Genomic DNA, 16095 nt, shown 5'->3' with positions numbered 1-16095 from the left:
GGGGAGGGAGAAGGGCTCAGCTCCAATTGGAGATGGAAACTTTATTTGCTGAAGTCCTGCGACCGACCTTGACACCAATCCCACTTCTTTGCAAGGAAATCCTAGAGACCCCAAACTTGTATCCTAGGGATTGGGGTCCATGATAGGGGAGAGAAACTCGGTTCATCCCTTGGGCTGAGGTATTTTGGATTGCTTCCTCCCAGATTCCTACCCCCATTCTGATATCAGTCTGGTATCTCAGGTCACCCCATAACTTCATCCATGGAGTCATCCCTACCTGAGAAAAGTCTTTCTGTAGTTCCCTCCAATGACCTCACTGAAGGATGAAGGGCCCACTAGCACGTGGAACAAACCCTAGTTGACTTAGAAGAGGGTATGACTTAGTGAAGGACTCAGGCTCACGTTCCTGCTAGAGATGGCCAAAACCTAGAGGGATAAAGGGTGGGGGTGGGGGTGGGGACGATTTGGAATGGGAGCCAGGCACCTCCCTGTTTTCTGGGTGCAGACTCAGAGAGGGGGACAGCAACTTACTACATCTAGAAGATGGACTCAGTCCTAAGGGGGTGGGTAGGGAGAGAGGCTACGTCGGGGTGGGGAAGCACCTAGCTCTCTTCCCCCTCCCGGGTCTCTCTCGGTCATTCCCTCCCAACCCATTCCTGGGTAAACAGACTAGGTCTCTGGCAGGCAGAAGGACAGAGAGACCAGATCTGCCGGTTTTCCGATCCAGCCCCGCCTTCAGGGCGTTCCTCCCGGAGCTTTTTTCTGATCCGCCGCCCCTTTCCCAACCAAGACCCTTCTCTGCCCCACACCCATTCCCATCCCGGAATTCTGCCTGCCTTCACTCCAGTCTAGGCCTTTCCCCTTCCCCCATCCTGTCCATTGTTCCTTTGGGTGACTTGTGGGGACTGGCTGACTCCGGCCTTTACCTATATCGCTGTGTATGGCCCCAGTCATTCATTCCAGGTGCTGTGCAGAGTTTTCCGGGACCTCCCAGTGTCCAGCAGTTGCTGCAGCCTAGAAGATCAAGCTCTACGCAGGGACTAATCTGGGATGAGCTTCCGTGTAAACTCAGATTAATGCTGGGGAAGGGTACAGGGGCCAGAGAAGGCAGAAGTGGAGGGGGTGACTGTGGTGGATCCAAGTAACTCAAATCCATGCCTGGTCTTCTGGGGCTCCTATTGGGCAGGCTGTAAGCCAGGGTCCAATGTACCCAGTCCTCACCCCTGGCTTTCTTGGATCTCTGGTTTCATTTTAACCCAAAAGGTTCATTATTTAGGGTAGGGGCTGGGGGAAGTGGGGTGTTTATCATATCACTGAATTATAGAGTTCCCCCTTCCCACAAAGCAATAGAAATGGGTCTAGGGTGGGAAACAAGAATAGGACTGAGGAACCTATCTTAATTCCCTATCCAGGAGCACCCTCAAAATTCCACTATTGGGTCAGGCTTTCCATGTTCCTTCTTGCTGAATTCTCAGACTGCATTTCTGTATCTCTCCACCCCAAAAATTGTCTTGTAAGCTCCTGTTACTGAAATCCAATCCTTAAGACCCAAGCAGGGACACCAGTGACTAGGAGGACAAAAGTCAGCTCTCACCTTGTCACTACACCTGTGGGAGTCAAGTGACACAAAAGACAGTGGAATGGAAGGATTTCACCCTCAACCCAATCTCTGGAACTGAAGGCAGGCACCCAGAAGAGGATTTGAGTGGGGAACTTTAAGATTAGTAGAGTCCCTTATCCTCAGCATTTCCATTTGGGGGACTGAGGGGAAGGCAAAAAGTAGGTAATAGGCCTGGTCTCCTAACTGGGGTGGGGAGCAGGATAGGAGAAAGATATCTGTCTTTTGGCCCCAGATCTCCAGGGACATTTGTCTCTCCCCAACACCAGAGCCAAGCTCTCTATATTGTTCTTTGGTGCTCATGATCAGGAAGGGATGGAAAAGAAAATTGAAAAAGGTGGGAAGGGATGTCAGGGGACAGTTTAAGATGACTATTGTCCTCCTTAGGTTCCAGAGGAAAGTCTGGAGCTCAGGCCTGGGTTTGACTAAGAAGGGGGAGGGGAATTTCCAGGCCTATTGCCCTGACCCCCAGTTAGGGCTATTGTCTTCTTCAGTCCCCTACTTCCCATGGAAGGAGGTGATGGTGGCTTCTTATCAAATGGCCATCTGACTAGGTTAATCCTTTTGCCAGCTGCTGTATTCACCCCTCTCGAAAACATTTCTTGGGGTGGGGCTCTAACTGAATTATCCAGTAAGAAATATCTTCTTCCTCAGAATGTCTAGCTCCACCATTCCTCCTGCCCTTCCTATAACTCCATAGTCCCATTGATGGAATAGGCAAAGGGCTTCTAAATCCCTTTCAGTAGGGAAAAGGAAGACTGGTGCAGAGGCTGTTATTTACTGGCTCTGCTCCACCCCCAGCACATTGGGTCCCTTTACCCAATTCATCCTGGGCAGAGAGATCCAAACTCAGTTTGCTTCTGGGTCGGATTTCAGGTACAGAGGGAGGTGGATAAGAAACTGGGCAGCAATTTGCCCCAGGGGGTTCACAGAACATTGGGAGCCATGTTAATGTTAGTCTCTGCCTGTCTCAATTCTTGATCTCTTTGTTTTATTTCTGGTGAGTCTCAGTGTCAGTGAATAAGGCCAGATCAAGTCACACAAACACAAGCACATATGTCCAGTCTCTCTTACAGGTCAGTCAGTCACTCAGATACAATATACATTTCCCACACAGTCACCACACACTCACAGCTCCTCTCTCTCACTCACACATACTCACACTCCAGCTGCACTGAGTCTCCATGGCAACCAGAAGGCCTGGTCCATGGATGTTAGAAATGAGAGATAGAGCCAGGGAAAGACTGAAAGACAGAGAGGGACAGAGCCTAAGACACAGACAGACCTATAAAGATATTTAAATATCCTATTATTTTTTAAAACCTGAAACACTTTTCTTTTAAAGACGATATTTAGAGAGGTAGAAGATGCTTCTCCACTCCTCCCTCCCCATTTTGATACTCCTAGCATTAGCAGCCAAGGCCCCAACAGAGTGTTAAGCTGTTTCCTGTAGACCTGGTTGGCCAAAGGACTGATGATGGGGGTGGAGTTGGGGAGACAGGAGGCCAAAGATTAGGGGAATTTGAGCTTCAAGATGATGGAGGTGAGGATAGAAAGATAGGATAGAATCAGAAGGAATGTGGTACTATGAGTGATATGAGGGGCCATAGGATGAGGGGATAGACAAGGCTAGGCCTGAGAAGAGGACAAAAGGGGAGTGTCAGAAATTGGGGTTATAATTTTTCCACTTTTCCCAATTAATTGATATGGAGGCTAAAACCAACACTTAGTCACTTTGACTATTAGGATACTTCTGCCGGAGACAATTGGGGGGGGGGGAAGAAATAAAGGGAAAGTGAGGGAAAAAAATAACATGTGAATTGGTAGAGGTGGAGACCTGAAGGGAATAGGGCAGTGATGGCAAACCTATGGTACAGGTGCCAAAGATAGCATGAAGAGCTCTCACTGTGGGCATTTGACCACCCTCCCTCCCCATCACCCCCTGCAGAGTTTGTTACTAGAAAGGCAGAGGGACTTGGAAAGGGCTGCTCCCTTCCCCCTGTCCACTGTGCCAGATGACACTTTTTTCACATCACCTGCCCCTTTGCGGAGCAGCCCAATGGGAGCACGCATGTGGGTAAAGTTGGTGGTTCACTGGAGGCAGAGCTGAGGGGAGCAGAGCCCTCAGATGACTCCCCTCCCCCTCTACACTCACTGAAGACATTCCTCTCTTCACCCACGCCTCTGTCCAGCAGCCCAATGGGAGTGCTTCCTTCCTCCCCTGTCTGGGGGAAGGGGGGAAGGAAGGGGTCCCCTAGGTGGGGTGGAGCCTGGCACTCCAGCTCTAAAAGGTTCTCCATCACTGGAATAGGATATGAAAGTCTCTTCCTTGACTTTCAAAGGACTAATCAGGATTAGAGGTGATCTTTGCTTCTTAACTTTGGTGGACAAATTCTCTTCCTTCACCCTCTATGCATCTCCCCATTCTCCGCTGCTCTCTGGGTTAGCCCATTTCTATGTTACTGGTTCTGTCTTTTTCTTTATCTTTTTTTTTGGGGGGGGGGTGCCTTTGGCCTCTGGATGGTGTTCTTTGTAGGTCCTTGTAGCTCTTTTTCTCCCTTTAAATCCTTAGGTACTTAAGTCTAATGACTAGCTGAGCCTTCAGGATCTGTTTTTCCTTTCTCTCAACTCTTATCCTGCATTCCCTAAACAGAGGAGAGGACTGTAGGGGCAGGGTGTAAATTAAGTAAATGATGAGCAAAATAGAAGAGACTGAATATTTCATGGGACTAGAGGGCCAGCAGGTGTGGAGTTACTGAGCTGCTCCTGAATGTGTGTATCTGGGTATGTGCTTGGGTGGTACCATTGCAGCTTCATATTTCTTATAACTGAAATGCCTCTACTCTTTATCTACTCTTTACTACAAAAGATTCACAATTCAATCCCCCTGGAAAAGAAAACTTTTCCTGATGAAATTTGGCATAAGATCACTCTGCAGCACTTATATATTGAGTTCCTTATGACTATCAGTCTGTGTTGTCTGATTATATACTTTGTTGCCATCTTTAGACTGGAAGCTCCTTGATGGCAGTAAACCTGTCCTCTCTTCCTTGTTATTGTTTAGCATTCACTCTGTACTCTAGACTAAGGATTAGCCTGACATTGTTGACTGACTTTGGGTATATGAAGTTGGGAATGTCAGTGTGAGTCTTTATCTCCCCCTACTACCCAAGTACAATAGAAACCCCTTCCCATCCCTACCCCTTGCCATTCTGAGACCGGAGGAGTCTTTGTGGGGCATATATTTGATTTGCATTTATTGGTAAGAATGAGGAAGCTGACTTATGAGGATAAGGGAAAATGAGTCCACTGGGAAATTGGTGAAATACAGCCTTGATGGGAGAAGTTTTTAGAAGAAGGGAAAGGAAAAGAAGATGGTGTTCACATGTGGTCAAGAATTCAGTTTTATGCTGGGGAATTTGGATTACCTTATAGGCCTAAAGGGAGTGAAGAGACTTAAGAATCTCTGGATATGGGGACCTTGGGAACTTCTAGGGAGATAAATAAGGTGGGCTGACCCCAGAAGGGTTACTAAAGAGTTACCTCAAGATGACTGCTGCAGAGAGGGAGGAAATCTCCTTAGACTCAACAATAGTCTGATTTAGAGATGGGTTCTGGGATAGTGGAGTCAAAGACAGAAATAGGAGCAGATTAGGAGATGGATGAACTTTTGAGGAAAAAATCTGAAAGTTACCTTGAAACCAGAGTTGTGTCAGCAGGTGCAGGGGAATTCCTGCTTCAGGTGGAGTTTGGACTACATGACCTCTGAGTTTCCTTTTAACTATGAGATTTTTATGTCTGCAGGACTAAGGAGGATACTGGGAAAATTGGGGCCAAAGATAAGACTAAAGGAGGTTAGAAGAGGCTAAAAGGTCAGGGGGTGGGCTGAGTTAGAAGAAGATGTCTATGGTTTAGGGCTGGTGTTCGATGAGGTCTGGCAGTCAGTCACATTGGGCAATAGGCTTCCTGTGACTACTTAAGAGTCCTTTGGCGCCATCTCTCCTGGGCATCATGCCCAGTCCCATGTCTCCCTCTCTACCATCCATCCTGAGGAACAACCCTATAAACAGGAAATGCCCCAAGCTAGGCTGGGCTGCTGCTGATTATGGAGACCCATATTGGTCAGTGGCATTCTCTGCCAGATGGTCAAGATGAGGGAGGGTGGCTGGTATAGGAAGTGTGAGGGGCAGGAGGTTTCCTGACCCTTTAATTATCTATTCACTCCCTACCTACCTAAGGCCCTTCCAGAGTCTCCTTTGCTCCAAATCAAAGGTGACAAGAATATTAACTCATTAGCACAAAAGCCCCAGGAGATGGAATAAGGAGATGGCCAGGAAGACCCCATGTCACAGCTAATCTCTTGCTGTTTCATCCCTGTGCCTTCCCAAAGTTCTCCATTCTCTATATCTCCTAGCCAGCCTTTACAGGGTGATATCTTGAATCCCCAAGGGGAGGCACTTAAGAAGATATATATTGAGGAAGTTTGGATTAGAGTTGTCTCTTTACTTCTGAGGTCCTTGCTTCTAAGATATAAGGTATCTCTTCCAGCAAATTTGTGTGTGTGTGTGTGTGTGTGTGTGTGTGTGTGTGTGTGTGTGTGTGTGTGTGTGTGTGAGAGAGAGAGAGAGAGAGAGAGAGAGAGAGAGAGAGAGAGAGAGAGAATAATCTTTTTTAGGGAAGGTCAGAATTTCATACCTGCAATGGTTGTTATGGCAACTGGACAATGCTCCCAAGGGATAAACCCTACCCCCTCCTAGCATTGTGTAGCTTCAGAGACACAACTGTAATCACACATATATCAACATGCATATACAGAGGCAATTGGTCTAGCTGTAGTATGGGACAGTTATTTGGGATAGAGTCAGCAGAGAGGGAGAGCCTTTCCTTTCCCTCTCCTTTTTTCACATTTTCTCTGGATGAGCCATAAGCCTGGGGATGAGGGAGGATATGAGGAGGGGATTTTAGTTGACCGCAGAAGGGCACACTCACAGGTATAGCCTTTTTGGATATCTGTGTACATGAATACATGAGCAGCTAAATACTTGCATCTATGGATATAAGTATCTGTATATGTGACCATACTCACAAAGGCCAAGGACTGCCAACAGATTCAAAACTGGACTTTATTCAAAGTAGGAAAACTGAGGCTGGGAAAAGGATTTAGGAATGAGACAGAGGATGGGAGAAGGGAAATGACAGTAGAACCCAAACTGATTCCTCCAGTTTCCTTACCAGTTGCCACTGTACTCCTTGGAAGAGCCTGGTATGGGGCCAGACAGAGAGGGTAAGCACAGTGGACTGTTGGCCCTGCCATGCCCTGCTTGGCTGGGGCCTCAGGCTTGGGCAGCTGAGTCCACAGGGGTGTGGAGAGTGGATGAGCAACGGGCAGTGTGATTGGCATGAGCCAGGGGAGCGGCTGGCAGACTTGTTCCTGGTAAACACGAGGAGAGGTTACTTCACAAGGAAACAGTAATTAACTTTAATTAGCACCTTGCATCTCAGAATATTATTAACATCTCAATTTCTCTAATCAAGGCAGCAGGAGAGGGGAGGCATCTGCAGTGCTGACTCCTTTCTGGCCAAGCTCCCTGGCTTGGCACAGCTCCTGCCCACAGCCCCAGCCCACTGAACCTGCCCCACTAAATAACATCTCCTCAGGGTTCTGGGGTACATGGCTACAGCAAGCATGGGGTCCAAGAAGGCATGAGAACAGGAGGAAAATGGGGTTAGGGAGAATCTGTGGGCATCAGAGGACCTTGGAAATTGTGAAGACTAATTTCACAGAGGAAGAAATGGGCTCAAAGAAGTGATTTGCCCAAGATTGGATAGTTTATTAGGGGCAAAACTGAGGTGAGAGCAAAAGTCTTCTGACTTCCAGACAAATAACATGGGAACAGAGGAATACTGGGAATAGGAGGGCAGGGGGACAGAAGGAAACTGGAGGTAATAAGAATATGAAGATGGAGAGTTTCAGGAGAAATCTTTGATGTCTAGAGCCTCCTTTTCCTAACCAGTTTGTAAATTCCTTTAAGGCAAGAGACAGATCCTCTCTCTATACCCCTGGACCCTTCCCTTTTCCCTCCCCAAGTAGAATTCAAACTCTTTGAGATCCAAGGATGTTTCATTTTTGCAGTTCCAGTGCCTTATATATGTTGATGATTAGTATTTAACAAACTGAATCTTTTATTATTTTTTTAAACCTTTACCTTCTGTCTTAGAATCTATACTAAGTATTGGTTTCCAAGGTAGAAGTATGGTAAAGGCCAGGCAGTTGGGATCCAGGTGTAATAATTGCAGATTAATATATCTACCCAGTTATTAATTTTATAAAGTTTATTAATAGGAAAGGCACATCAGTATAGTTTAAAATCTTTCTTACTCTAAGTCCTCTAATCACGTTTCCCCTATTCTCCATTACTCTTTCTCTCCCTCACCTGTCTCTTTAGCCTCATGTCCATCCAAGAAGGCCAGGTATGCCACACCTACTTTCTTTTATTGACTTTTGGATGTCCACCGACAATGAAAACTCTGGCTTAACCCTGGCAAGCAAAGAATCCAGTCAGGTCAGGAACCCAGGAGGGCACACAGGGACTTGTCCAAGTTCACACAGCTAGGTAGTGTCTGAGGCCAGATGTAGACCCAGAATCTCCCATCTCCAGGCCTGGCTCATTATCCACTGTGCTACCTAACTGCCCCTAATAAACCCAATTTAATACTTTTTGTTCTTCTTGTTCGGTTGTGTTTGATATTTTATGACCCTATTTGAGATTTTCTTGGCAGAGAGACTAGAGTGCTTTGCCATTTCCTTTCCAGCTCATTTGACAGATGGGGAAACTAAGGCAAAGAGGGTTAAATGACTTGCCGAGGGTCACTCAGCTAAGTGTCCACAGCAGTAAGGACAGAGAGAAAGCTGTGAAGGGACTACTTGAGGTGTGGGGTGCTGACCCAGGCCTTTCAGCAATTCCCATCACCTAGCCTAACCTTAAATGACCTTCTTCTAAGGCTTCAATTCACAATTAAACCTGACTGTCTGGCTTAGGCCAGAAGCTGTGGCCTTGGGCTTTTCCATTTATTTGTTTGTGTCCTCCCAGCTGTCCTTCATTTCAGTTCGATTCAATTCAATTCTATCCGATTCAATTCAACAAGTATTTATTGAGCGATTACTGAGTGTCAGCTCCGGAATGAGGGTGCCCTTTCCCGAGAAGGGCTCAGACTGGCCTGGAGGCAGAGTTGCAAACTGCACGGGGCACTTTGGGGAATGGCTGCAGGCTCTAATCGAAGAACTATCTTCCAAGGAGGAGTTTAGTCAGTGGAGGGCACCGCTGGCGAGATGACTTTGGCCCTTTCCGGCAGCACTCTGAACACCAACTAGGGCCATCAAGAGCAGTTTCATCTCAGAGCCCAAAGGATGTCTGTCTGCTGCTGCTGTTTTGATATTCTCCCGAAGAACGTGGCCACACAATTCTATCACTAAGAACACACTTATATGGAGCATTATGCTTCACACAGCATTTCCCTCATTACCATATAAGGCAGGTAAGCACAAAGGGCCATTTTCCCCATTTTTGTAGAGGAGGAAACTGAGGCCAAGTGAGGTAAGTGGATTTACTCAAGGCAGTTGTCAAATGTTTTAGTATTAGAACTTCTTTAAACTGAAAATTATTGTACCTCCTTTGCCCCTAGCCCTTTGCTTATGTGGGTTTTAGCTATCCATTTCGACCATATTAGAAATTAAAATGTCTTAGTATTATGAACGTAGCTTTGAAATGTTTTTATATGATTGCATATATAAAATCTATATCAGATTGCTCACTGTCCCAGGGAGAGGGAAGGGACAGAAGAAGGGAGGAAGAGAAGGAGGGAAAGGATTTGGGACTCAGAATTTTAAGAGTTAAAAAAGAGAGGGGAGGAGCCAAGATGGCAGCTTAGGAGTAGTGGAAACTGAAAGGCTGACCATCCTTCCCAAAAAAAAAAAAAGGAAAGCAAATAGCTTTGCTATGAGGATTCCCTTAAAGGGAGATGGGACCTAGACCACACCAAGAACCCCTTGACCAAGGGTACAGAATAAATTAATTCGGAAATTGGATCCCCAATTCAGGCCTTCTGACTTAAGATGCTTTAAAAAAATCATTTTCTTTATTTTAATAACAAATTTCTACGTAAGTTTTCCAAAGTTATATGATTCTTATCGTCTCCCTCTCTTCTTCCCTCCCAGAGTTGACAAGCAATTCAGTTTGGGTTATACACATATTATTAATCACAACACATTTATGGGGGCAGCTGGGTTGCTCGGTGGATTGAGAGCCAAGTCTAGAGGTGGAAGGTTCTGGGTTAAAAATCTGGCCTCAGATTCTTACTAGCTGTGTGACCCTGGGCAAGTCACTCTCCATTGCTTAGCCCATACCAATATTCTGCCTTAGAACTTATTGATTCTAAAATGGAAGATAAGGGTTTAAAAAACATACACAGAGTTAGCTGATATTCCTGGCCAACAAAAATGCTTAATTGAAGTATAGACCCAGCCTTGGTTCTGTCACTGTTTTCCTGTTTATCCAGGAAGATCACAGCATACTCCCTAGGCTCAGTGTGGCAGAGAAGAGTTAATTTGCACGTTGTGAGGATCACAGAGAATCTGAAACTCCAAAGATGAGGGAAATGCTGGGTATTGGTGTAGACCCTGAGAGGAAGCTCTGGGAGGACCGGGGCTGTGCTATTTATTGAAATAATTCCATAATTTAGCCTTACAGAATAAAGGACTCATAGAGGTTTTTGAGGGTGGTACTAATGCTTTCATGGGTCTTTGTGACTCAATATTTGCATCTCTTGGGGGGGAGGGGGAAAGGGGAGACTTTTCTGAGGGAGTAAATTTACTATACTCCCCCCCCCCCCAATCAAGAAAAATAAGGGGTCTGGTTGAGTTATTAGTGAACCTGAGAAACATCCAAGTCCTCTTTTTCCCCTCCACTCTCTGGAGGACTTTTGCATGTTCATTAGCATAATATTTGCATGAAAAACAGTTGAAGAGATTGGAGTAATGCCTCTGAGCAAACAGCTGGGGATTGTGGTCCCTGAATTCCCTGCTCTTTGCTCTTCTGTTTCTCTTACGTGATTAATGCCCGATGTCCCTTTCCATCCAGGGCCTCGACCCACGTGTGATTTGAGGGACCCCACAGAGTGAGGCCCAAGCAGTTTGGGGGATGGACAAAGCCAGCCTCTCCCCTTCCCTTAAAGGAAGCTGCTAGAGGGAGAGATCAGAGCCAGAGCCTCTCCCTTCCCCCTCCTTTCTTTCTCCTATCCAGGTCCCTGGAGGCAGAGATGCAGGATTGGTTTGGCCTATAACCAGGTTAGGTGAGATCCAATTAACTAGTTAGCACAGCCAGAGCCAGGGCAGGGAGCTAAGGGGGTAGTGGGAAGGATGGGTCGGATAATACACAGAGACAGCAGCTCAGCCATAACCTGATAAGCAGCTGATGATATTGATGCAGTCCTAGCTTGGCAAAGGCTGAGCAGTCGCAGTCCCCAGGGTGCTGGGGGCGACGATGCCCTCCGCCCACCCCCTGCTGCTAGGTCCTACCCTTGGTTTCTTCTCATGCCATACCCTGACCTCCTTGGAATTTAGCTCTGGTTTTATTCCTACAGTGTGCTTCTCTTGCCCTCCCCCTTCCCATTCCAAGCCTTTCCACCTCAAAAACCTGGCTTTTGACCAGGTCTTTGTATAGGGTGGGCACCCCAGAGCCTCTGGCATGTATTTCTTCTTCTCCCCTCCCTCCAGCCCTGATCTTGGCAGTCAGCTCCAAAAAGAAATACATTTTTACCCAAATTAGGCCAAATTGTAGCAACTGAGAAAGGAGATTTTGTGTCTTGGAGGTATAGAAGAGGGTATGGGCACAACCTGTACTAAGCATAATAATAATAATAAAAAGTAACTACATAGGAAAAAAAGTACCGCACATTGATAGAATGCTCACAGGTTTACAAAGTGCTTTCCTCATAACAATCCTGTGAGGTAGGAATTGTAAGTTTTATTAGCCCAATTGTATAGATAAGAAACTGGGATTCAGAGAAATGATGGCTTCTATGACTGTCTATGTTACCTCAACCAAGTCATTTAGCCTCCTTGGGTTTCAGTTTCCTCAATTGTAGAATGAGGGGGCAGAACTAGATGGCCTCTGAGATTACTTCCAGATCTCTACCTATGAAATATGAATTTACTTCAGAGTCTCAAAGACTCTGAATTCCTGGGGGGCTGAGTAGAAGAGTCCCAGAATATTCTTTCTGACCTAAACTTAGGATAGGAAAACAAAGTGAGAAGGATCCTTCTCTGAATATCTACCTGACCCTAAAATTCCAAGAGTCAGGTTGGAGGGGGCACTAGTTTAGGACACACATTTTTGAATCAAAGGGTCAAAAAAGGGCCCATTCATTCCTCCTTGAGTGACCCTACCTTTCTCAAGCTCCAAAAATGGAATGTAAAAGCTAGATGGGACCTTAGAGTTGATCTAGTTGAATGTACTAATATTAAAAACAATTTCTTAAAATGTAAAAACCCTGTGATTTCATAAGCAGAGAAAGTACCAGATATGGGACTTTTTTACCAATGATGGTGGACACCTTTGCACCTTATAATCTTGGAACAGTGCCTGGGCACTAGTTTGCTTTGGGTTAGATTATAAGTATATGACAGAGGAGGGATTTGAAATCACTTCTTTTTTTATTCTGAGGCCAGCTCTGGATTGCCTATGTTTCTCTTGCTAATTTCATAGATGAGGAAAAGAAAGTCCAAGGAAGTAAGTTTGCCATCTCATGGTCACCCCAAGTACATTTAAGACTAAAACCTAGACTTCCTCACTCCCAGGGCCTGTATTCTTTTCACCAGATCATATGCCTTCCAAGTGTTTAGATTGTTAGGTACATCCCTAAGTAAGGAAATTCAAATTTTAGCAGATGCCCCCTCTCAGCTGCTTTCATAGGATACCAAAACCACAACATTCAGTTCCATTTAATTCAATTCAGTAAGCATTCATTACACATCTGGCTTCAGACATTTCCCAGCTATATGACCCTGGGCAAGTCACTTAACCTCCATTAGCTAGCCCTTACCACTTTTTTGCCTTGGAACCTAAACACAGTATTGATTCTAAGATGGAACATAAAGGGTTTATTAAAAAAAAGAAGAAAATAAAGGCAATAAGACAGGGGATGGATTGTCATGTGTGAGAAATAGCAGAGTTGAAAGTAGAGGACCATAGGGAAGGATGTAATGTATAAAAATATAGACTAGAAAAATAGGAAAGTTTCAAGTTATAGAGAACTTTAAATACCAAATAGAGTTTATATTTGATCCAAGGAAGCTAAATGACTATACTGAAGTAACATAGGCAGCTGAAGTAGCCATAATTTCTCTGAACCCCAGTTTCTCAACTATAAAATTGGGCTAATAAAACGTAATTCTTACCTCACAGGATCAAATAGAAGTATACAATATAAGGATCCTAGAAGAAATGATAGGGTCAGCAGCTCACCTAGAATTCAACATTAATAACGGGTGGCTAGGTAGATAGAATGCCAAGCTCGGAGTCAAGAAGACATCTTCTTGAGTTCAAATCCAGCCTCAGACACTATCTCTGTGACCCTGGGCAAGTCACTTAACCCTGTTTGCCTCAGTTTTCTCATCTGTAAAACAAGTTGGAAAAGGAAATGGCAAACTGCTCCAGCATCTTCACCAAGAAAACCCCAAATAAGGTCATGAAGAGTACGATGTGACTGAAATGACTGAACAACAACAGAGGTAGTAGAGGGTAATTGGAGCCTATTGAACAAGGTAGTGAGCCATAATCACCCATATGCATTATAGTAGAATCACTTGTTAGAGGAAGCTAGGTAGAGAAGAAATTAAGAGTTGGATGGATGGAACTTGAGGTAGGATGAGATGGATATGGGAATAGTCCAGGTGGGAGATGACATGGAGACTTTTAGTTCATATCCTGGTGCCATGAAAGCAAGGGTCCCAGTTCCCTAACCCCCTAGAACTTTGTCTCCATTAGAGAACATGAAGCAGTTCTCACCATGCTAACTTTAGGCAGGGACCTGGCAACCAAAGTCAGCCTGGAAATGCTCTTTTGCTCTGTCATTCGTTTGTACAGAGAAGGAGATGCAATAGAGAAGACTGGATGGGTTTGGGAATACATGAGTCTGAGTATACATTCACAGAGGTATGTATGCTCCCCTGTCCTGACATACCAGACCCCTGACTTGATGCTGCCTAATCAGCTCTTCTCACCATCACTCAAAGGGTTAACATAGGACCAGTCTTGGGCAAGGGGGAGCTATCCAGGCAGGAAGCTTCTCTTCAAGTCACCAAAGGCCTCAGGGGAGGGGTCTGTGTGAGTTTTCCAGCTTTTTTCCCAGGCTCCTCAGTCTCCCCAGGGAACCAGCTACATGCCAGAGTCCTGACCCCTGATCTGTTATCCTTCTCCTTCCCCCCCTCCCATCAAGGGAAAGACTGATCCAGACCTTACATTTGAAACACTGGGAGCCTGGGACCCTCTTCCACATAGCACTAATCATTTTCCCACAGCTTCAATGATTTCCCCTGCAGCCCCCAGCCCCATTAGATCCAGACTAATCCTTTCTCCAAACTACTTCCTCACTAGCTCTCCTCCACCCTCTCTTCCCCCTCCCTGTGCATTTGCAATTATCTAAAAATAAGAGTGTGTGATTCAAACAGATGATTCCGGAAATATACAATTTAACTTAGGCATCCAATAAGGAGATGCAGATGGACCCACACATTGAGAAAACGGATACATAGATAGCTTCCCACCCCACCCTCCAGGTAAACAGATAGTCATGCTCCAAGAAAACAGATAGATAAACAGCCATCCACGAAGGCACAGAGCAGGACAGGACACAGAAGGATCCATGAAGTCACTGGGATGAGATGGAAGGGGAAAACCGAGCAATCTGTGATCCTTCAGATTTCATCAATGGGACAATCGTTGTCTGGGGGTGCAGCTCTTAGGTCTCCCTGCTTTCTCACTATTCTGTTCCAATCTCAATCTCCAATCTCAATCCATTCTTTCCCCTAGTTAAAAATGCCCAAGCTCCCAGGAAGAATTCCCAAAGGAAGTTCATAAGATGGAAGAGTGAGGGTTGGGAAAAGGATAGAAGTATGTATCTTTCCCCCAGTTCTTCTGGAGAGAGGCTTATGAATTGGGTACCACTTATTCTCTGCCTTTCCCAAGGAAAGGGTTGAAATGAGCTTGCTTCTCTGCCTACTGAGCCATACAGAATTAAAAGGATTCATAGATTTGACTCATAGACTCATGTTTTATTTCTCCATTGAGAATTCAATTGAACAATTCAACAAGCATTTTAAAAGTGCCTACTATGTGTCTGGCACAACACTAGCCCTTGGAGATACAAAGATTAAATCAAAATAATCTATGCCCTCAAGGTGCTTCCATTCTACTACAGTTAATAGAGTTTTCACTTATTTATTTTGGGGGTTTGGTTTTATATGATTATTCACTTAGAAAAATGATCAAAATGGAAATTTTTTTTTATAAGAATACATATAAAACCCAGATTGAATTGCTCTGCTCTGAGAGGGGGAGAAGGGAAAAGGCAATCAATTCTACATTCTACCACCATTTGACTAGGATCAACCCATGATCCCAGATTTTATTTGCATCCCTCTTAGTTCAAAGCCTGATTTCTTTTAGACTTGCCCATTTTTTCTAGGTTCTTGGATCTCTTAGTAGAGAATATGAGGGTTTCATGCCACTTAAACAGTCAATGGCCACAGTTGATTGACACTGAGGCTACTTTTTTGAAGGCCTGACTAATCATTTATCTTTGATCATGATCATACTCTTGCCATGGTCTGTAACCCAGACCAGCTGCAAGTTTCATATCTTTGCTGTTTCCTATTCAACCTTTAATTTCCAACTAAAATTCCATCTTCTCCAGGAAGATAGTATTTAGTTGGTGTAGAGAAAGGACTGTCTTCTCTGACCTTTCATAAGGCTTTATTTTGCATCCAAACAATACACTCATCATGTTATATACATGTGTACAAATGTACAAAGGTGTATAGCTATCAGGGTTCCCTCCATTAGATCATAAGCTCCTTAATAGGCAGGCTAGGTGATGCAGTGGATGAGAGTGTAGGACCTGAGTTCAAATTCTAACTTAGATACTTACTCCATGATTGGGGGCAAGATACTTAATGTTTCTCAGCTTCAGTTTCTTAATCTGTAAAATGGGGATAATAGCGCTTTAGGGCTGTTGCAAGGAGCAAAAGAATGAATATATGTAAGGCATTTTGCAAAGTTCTATATAAATGTTAGATTTTTAAAAAAATATTATTAGCAGGAATTGTGGCTCACCTAAATTTTTCCTGTCATAGTACTTTAAGCACAAGGTAAGTGCTCTAAAATATTGGCAATTACATATAACTTAAGGGATGGAGGAGA

The sequence above is a fragment of the Monodelphis domestica genome, chromosome 1 (genome assembly GCF_027887165.1).
Source record: "Monodelphis domestica isolate mMonDom1 chromosome 1, mMonDom1.pri, whole genome shotgun sequence".
Taxonomy (NCBI): Eukaryota; Metazoa; Chordata; class Mammalia; order Didelphimorphia; family Didelphidae; genus Monodelphis; species Monodelphis domestica.
The sequence above is the reverse complement of the archived record's forward strand: the minus strand, read 5'-3'. Positions refer to the sequence as shown.